Raw genomic sequence first — 7,723 nt, 5'->3', positions numbered from 1 at the left:
CTGCTTCCTTTCCGAGCTCTGCCATGCGCCCAAATAGTGGTTTACCCCTACATGTGGGGTATCAGCGTACTCAGGACAAATTGCACAATAACTTTTAGGGTCCTGTTACCCTTGGGAAAATAAAAATTGGGGGTGAAAAGATCATTTTTGTGGAAAAAATATGATTTTTTAATTGTACCGCTGTACGTTACAAACTTCTGTGAAGCCCTTGTGAGTTCAAAGTTCTCACCACATATCTAGATAAGTTCCTTGAGGGGTCTAGTTTCCAAAATGGGGTCACTTGTGGGGGGTTTCCAATGTTTAGGTACATCAGGGGCTCTCCAAACGTGACATGGCGTCCGATCTGAATTCCAGCCAAAATTGCATTGAAAAAGTCAAACGGCGCTTCTTCCCTTCTGAGCTCTGCCATGCGCCGAAACAGTGGTTCCCCCCACATATCAGGTATCAGCGTACTCAGGACAAATTGCACAATAACTTTTGCAGTCCAATTTCTCCTGTTACCCTTGGTAAAATAAAAAAAATTGAACCTGAAGTATTTTTTTTGTGAAAAAAAGTTAGATGTTCATTTTTTTTAAATATTCAAAAAATTCCTGTGACGCACCTAAAGGGTTAATAAACTTCTTGAATGTGGTTTTGAGCACCTTAAGGGGTGCAGTTTTTAGAATGGTGTCACTTTTGGGTATTTTCTATCATATAGACCCCTCAAAGTGGCTTCAAATGTGATGTGGGCCGTAAAAATAAAATGTGTTGCAAAAATGAGAAATCGCTGGTCAATTTTTAACCCTTATAACTTCCTAACAAAAAAAAATTTTGGTTCCAAAATTGTGCTGATGTAAAGTAAACATGTGGAAAATGTTATTTGTCAAGTTTTTTGTGTGCCGTATTGTAGGGGTGTGAGGGCCGGACTAGGGGGGTGATCCCTCGTTATACCGCGCAGAGACGTACAGAGACAATTGGAGGCAGATTCTGGGTGCAACAGGTCCAAGTTTATTTCTTCACTTGCCGGCCGACTGACGGCACACCTCGCGGCCCTCCGTTTCCAGAGCCGCTTCTCACACCGTACACTAGGGACGTGTCTGCACACACCGTCCCCTCCTTTACTGTCGACGCTCCTGACAGGTCCGTCACTGTGGCCGCCTAAGGCCCGTAAACCAACAGCGCTTCTACTGCTCAGTCGTCGTGTTACATACGGTGTCCTTCACCCAGAGCCTCGTCTCTGCTGCGGTCCTTTCCTGTCAGGACCACCCCCCTGACGTTTCCTCTCCTCAGTCCCCTTGGTCGGATTCTCCTCAGAGTGCACAGACTGTCGTAGTCCTCCTGTCACTTGAGCTCCCCCTGGGGACTGGAACTTTCTGGAACCCTCCCTCAGTATTTATAACTCCCCCTGTTCCTTGAAACTGTCACTCTAACTGTCACCACGCCCCCATGACCAACGGTTTCTAAAGCCCTAAGCTGCTGTAAAGTCCTTTGCTCACACTCCACCCTGCCATCTAATGGTCATCCCAAGGTACTGCACGTCCACTACACTTTCCTAGTTGTTTCCCCACTGTAATCACTGACTCCTACCTACACTGTGCAAACCTATCTTTCTTCACTCTGACTAGTCCGTCCGTCCGTCAGGTCACCTTCCCTACACTCCCCCTTCCTTTGTCCATTGTCGTCCTCGACAATCGTCATCCCTGCCTTCGTCGTTCTGAATCTACACCTACATTCTGTTGTCGGACCAGAAGTTGAGCCAAACCCACTATCTGCGGGGGCCGAACCATACTGGGAGCACTATGCTCTGAGCAGCCTACTGCTACTCACCAGCGCGCACGCCACATGACAACGTCTTTCAAATTGGGCAAGGTACACCCGTATTCTCTCTACGGCGTGTATCTTTCCCCTACTCTCCCCTACTGTTACCTTTCACTATCCGGTACGCCAAGATCGAGGCCACTCACCTACCAGATCATTGCCGGCGCCCGCCTTTCCTTCTTCAGGGGTGTCCGTGGTGTTGGGGACCTGACCTAGGACGGCAGTCTTTCTCACGTCTTCCAACTCATTTTCCTTCTTTCAATTACATGTCATGGTCGGCGTCCCGGTCTCCCAGACCTCAACTCTTAGATCCCTACCGGATCTCACACTTTCCTTTGGTCCCGCAGACCTTCCCTTACCCGGACCTGTTGCATTTTACTTTGCATATTATACATCATACAACTTTATAATAGCACAAGTACCCCATTTTTTATAATTTTTTTTTTTTTTTCCGTTTTCTTTTGTTCATTTTAAAACCAACATATAACAACATAACATTGCATGTCTTCTTTCTCCCCCCTTCCTTGGACATGGACACTCCCTCTCTTCTAAGTATCCCCGCTCTGTCAGTCTAACAAGTAAACACAAACTATCCTGTAAGAGGAACATAGAAAAACAGACATAAAAATCACAGATAAACATTTCTTTTTTTTTTTTAAAAGCTGACCGCGAACTGTCCTTTTGACCTGCACAACGGTGCAACGAACTCCTGACAGTTCAATCCTCCTTTCGGTGGTCAGTAGTATGGGACCCCACAACCGTGGAGCTCCCAGGATGCAAGAAGTGTCCCTTTCTGCAAGATAGTATAAACGAGCCGTCCCGGGGGTCGTGCAGCCGCCATGCCAGCCTCTCCCCTCTCATGGAGCAGGTTCCAGACTTCCTGCCCCCTGGCCCTCTTCTTCTCTATAACTCCTGCGACCCAAACAGAGGGTCCGGCATGAGCCCTGGAGTCCGGTGGGCGGGACTTAACCGAGGAAGGACGTGGATCAGAGGCGGCCGATGATTCCTGCGGCTCAACAGCCGCTGGGGCCAGATGGCAAATGGGGACAACCGGGTCCTTGGAGGCTGGAATCACAAGGCCCACTAAGTCGGCCGCAGTCGACTTCAGCAGCGGCATAACCGCGGCCTCAGGACAGGCCGCATCCACTACTTCCAATGGAGCCGGAGTAACGGCCGGTTCCAACGACGCAGCTGCTATCAGCAGGGGGAACGCAGCAGCGTCTTCTTTGGATGACTTCCGCACTGGCGGCTCCAGGCGGGGTACCTCAGGGACTTGAGCAGGGGCCTCGCACAACTCTGCATACACCACTGGGCCCGATGTACCCAGGCCTTCCGGTGCGCAGGGGGCAGCGTGCTGCGGCGGAATGATGAGGGCCGCTGGCGGAGGCACTGGTGGTGCTGGGGGTACTCTCACCTTCCCCGGCGCTGCGGCCTCCATCACATCAATACGTGGCTTCACCCGCAGCCTCCGTCCCTCGCTCCACTGTCCCGCGGGTTTTTCCCCTAAACTCGGGGGCTCCGCTGAGAAGTCCTCTGCTGGTATTGGTGGCGGCCGTTTTCGCTGACTCCGCTCAGGCTCCGCTCCCCAGCTCAGCATCCCGCTGCTCTCCCGTGGCTCTGAGGGCGACTTCTGGCACAGCTCCATCCCCTGCCGCCACTGCCACTCTAGGCGGCCATGCCCCGACACCTGCAGAGTCTCATACCGTCCGTTGGGCAGCACTCGAATAGCATCGGACAGCCACAGCCAAGTTTTTCTTCTGTGCCACTCCCTCTGTGAGGTGAGGTGTCGGCAGGCCTCTCCACCATCCTGTCAGGGTCCAATATATGGAAGCGTCGATTTCCAGGCACATACTGCTTCCTTTTGGGGTACGTTGGAGGGGGTCCCAGTCCATTCAACACGACTGCAAACACCCGGACCTCTCCTCTGCGCTGAAGCAACACCGCCATACTGCACAGTACCTGGTACCGCCCCGGATCCTCTGCTGGCCACACAGATCCGCCACAGCGCTTCCCATTTGTATTCCACAGGTAGGTCATTTGTAATCCACAGGTAATTGTAATCCAAACAGAGTAGTCCAAGTCCTTTTCCATTCTTTGAGGCATGTCTGCCGCAGAAGATGGGGTATTAGCGGCGGCGATCCTGCCGACTACGCCAAATGTAGGGGTGTGAGGGCCGGACTAGGGGGGTGATCCCTCGTTATACCGCGCAGAGACGTACAGAGACAATTGGAGGCAGATTCTGGGTGCAACAGGTCCAAGTTTATTTCTTCACTTGCCGTCCGACTGACGGCACACCTAGCGGCCCTCCGTTTCCAGAGCCGCTTCTCACACCGTACACTAGGGAGGTGTCTGCACACACCGTCCCCTCCTTTACTGTCGACGCTCCTGACAGGTCCGTCACTGTGGCCGCCTTAGGCCCGTAAACCAACAGCGCTTCTACTGCTCAGTCGTCGTGTTACATACGGTGTCCTTCACCCAGAGCCTCGTCTCTGCTGCGGTCCTTTCCTGTCAGGACCACCCCCCTGACGTTTCCTCTCCTCAGTCCCCTTGGTCGGATTCTCCTCCGAGTGCACAGACTGTCGTAGTCCTCCTGTCACTTGAGCTCCCCCTGGGGACTGGAACTTTCTGGAACCCTCCCTCAGTATTTATAACTCCCCCGGTTCCTTGAAACTGTCACTCTAACTGTCACCACGCCCCCCATGACCAACGGTTTCTAAAGCCCTAAGCTGCTGTAAAGTCCTTTGCTCACACTCCACCCTGCCATCTAATGGTCATCCCAAGGTACTGCACGTCCACTACACTTTCCTAGTTGTTTCCCCACTGTAATCACTGACTCCTACCTACACTGTGCAAACCTATCTTTCTTCACTCTGACTAGTCCGTCCGTCCGTCAGGTCACCTTCCCTACAGTATCTCTGTGATTTAAGGGCATAAAAATTCAAAGTTGGAAAATTGCGAAATTTTCAAAATTATTTGAATGAAATTTTACCACTATCATGAAGTACAATATGTTACGAGAAAACATTGTCAGAATCACCGGGATCAATGGAAGCGTTCCAGAGTTATAACCTCATAAAGGGACAGTGGTCAGAATTGAAAAAATTGGCCCAGTCATGAACGTGCAAACCACCCTTGGGGGTGAAGGGGTTAAATGAACCAATTCTAGTGCTTTGCCTGGCTCTTCCCACTTGCCCTGTGACTGTGTAAAGTGGGGTTCATATTTGTAGGGATGATGTCGCCTTTATATTTTCAGGTGACGTCAAGCCCCCATAGTCATATTGTCAATAACAAACATCCAGAATAAAGTCCTTTATTTGAAATAAAAATACACACTGTTTTAAGAATGTTTTTTAAAATACCAAACACAGGTATATTCACCTTACGCCCATTCTATTGAAGCCCTTGTCCCCTGTAAGCAATAGAAAATAGTAAACAACAAAAATATTAAACTAATGCTCATTCCATTGAAGCCCTGGTCTTATGTAAAAAAAACTAAAATAAAATAAAAATATCCCTCACCTGTCAAACACACTGTCACATGCTGTAATCCATGCCTGTGATAATTGGTTTTCAACCTGGACAATGCCAAGATACAACTGTACAGTCTTAAAACCATGGGAAAGTGAGCCTCTGTGAGAGCAGAGCCAGTGACTAGCGGTTACAAGGTTACAAGGTTACCGCAGGTCCCCGAGGCTTCGTTTCCAGCTCGCTGTGAGCTGGGCCAATGAACTGCAGTGTCCTTAGTGAGATCACTGCTAGCACCATGAGAAAAAGTCTCATGGTGAAGCGCTGAGCTCAGTGAGGTCAACAAAGCTCACAGTAGGAAATTTCTCATGGTGAACTTGTAAGGGGAGGACAGGACTATAGTCGTGACCTGAATTACTGAAACATCTATGCCCAGTCCTTCCCCTACAGAAAACTGTATTCTTTTCTTCAGCATACCTGCATGTCCAAATCCAGATTCCCCTGGGCACTTCCCAGGCAACGACGGTCCCTCTTCCAGGCCACCCCCAGCAATGGAGACACAGTCCAATATAACTTTAACATTCTCTTTACTCAATACTTCACAAATTACATCTACAGTTAGTACATCAAGGAATTCACTTGTGTCCTCATCTTTCCCTGTGTTGCTGTCACTTCTGTGCAGTACATGCCCAGACCAGACCGTCCTAGACTGCTCCCCAGTTCCTTCCTGGCCAAACCTCGCCATGATGACAATTCCTTCTGCCTGTTTCGCCCCAGACTCAAAATCATCAGTCACTAGGTTTGGTTGCCTCTGGTAAAGCATCTGGCCCGTCTGTACCAATTTCATCATAGCTCCAACTTCCTTCATCTCTTCAGTCTAACCGACTCCTGCCCTAAAGTTATCTGCCCAAACGATGAGTCACCACATCTTTCCTTTCCTGTTCTGGCCCACTGCTACGATGCACAGTGGCCGTGGGTAACGTGGGCTGCAGCGATTTAACGTTATGTGGCTGCCAAGCTGTCCGGCCTATAGCCCATGTGGAAACTTTGGGCACCCTGGCCCTGTCTGACCTAACTTCCTAAAAACTCCTGTTTTACCACCCGCAGCCCCTCCTATACTTAACCCTCTATAACCATAATATAAACTATACCTACAATGCTCACTACTTTGCTCCCATCTAGTGGTCCACTAATGAACTAAACTTACCTTTGTCTATAAGAACTATAATACTAAGATGCCCTCCCCTAATATCCCAAAAGGATGCACCTTACATTCCCTAAACTGTACATGAACATTAATCTAATATATAAAGCTCACTGTGGGTGTGTATGTGTGTATGTATGTATGTCCGGGATTGGCATCAGCACCATCGCAGCTACAGCCACAAAATTTGGCACAGTCCCATGTCTGGACCCCGAGAGTGTCATAGGCTATGTTGTGAGGCAAAATTTTAACCCCGCGCATTACAATTCACCAAACAATTTTGCCCCTATCTACATAATGGGGAAAAAGTGTATGTATTGGCATCTGCACCGTCGTAGCTACAGCCACAAAGTTTTGCACAGTCACACGTCTGGACCCCGAGAGCATCATTGGCTATGTTGTGAGGCAAAAGTTTAACCCCACGCGTTCCAATTCACCAAACAATTTTGCCCCTATCTACATAATGGAGAAAATGTGTATGTATTGGCATCTGCACCGTCGTAGCTACAGCCACAAAATTTTGGAGTCACACGTCTGGACCCCGAGAGCTTCATAGGCTATGTTGTGAGGCAAAATTTTAACCCCGCGTGTTCCAATTCACCAAACAATTTTGCCTATTATTCTTATCATTTCTATGGTGTTATCATCCTTCTGTAAAGCTGGAAATAACACAATTTATTACCGTGCCAACACAGACCACCCTCTGACACAGACTGCAGGGGGAGCCCAGTATCACACAGGATAGGATTAGATACACGGCTCAGCAGTCAGTATCACACAGGATAGGATTAGATACACGGCTCAGCAGTCAGTATCACACAGGATAGGATTAGATACACAGCTCAACAGTCAGTATCACACAGGATAGGATTAGATACACAGCTCAGCAGTCAGTATCACACAGGAGAGGATTAGACTAGAGATTAGACTAGAGATTAGAGATTAGACTAGAGATTAGAGAGGATAACTTCCTGGCGCCGCTGGAGTGGCAGCCTGTTACAGTAGCTCCTTCTTTTCTCTCCTTTTTTCTCTATTTTTTCTATTTTTCCTTTCTCTTTTTTACTGTTACTCCAAAGGACATTGCACTATGGAAAACCATAAGAGGACCTGGACCTTCGATGGACTTTTTACCTTGTTTTTACTTGGATCTATTGTGTTGGGAAATCCAGGAACTGGAAAAGACCCTACTGTCTACTCCAGAGAAGCTATACTGCTGCTTAGGGATACAGCAAGGCAGCATGCTGCTAATAGACCAGA

The sequence above is a fragment of the Dendrobates tinctorius genome, unplaced genomic scaffold, assembly GCF_039654945.1.
Source record: "Dendrobates tinctorius isolate UK_male_01 unplaced genomic scaffold, ASM3965494v1 ptg000098l, whole genome shotgun sequence".
NCBI lineage: Eukaryota > Metazoa > Chordata > Amphibia > Anura > Dendrobatidae > Dendrobates > Dendrobates tinctorius.
This window is presented reverse-complemented; position numbering follows the sequence as displayed.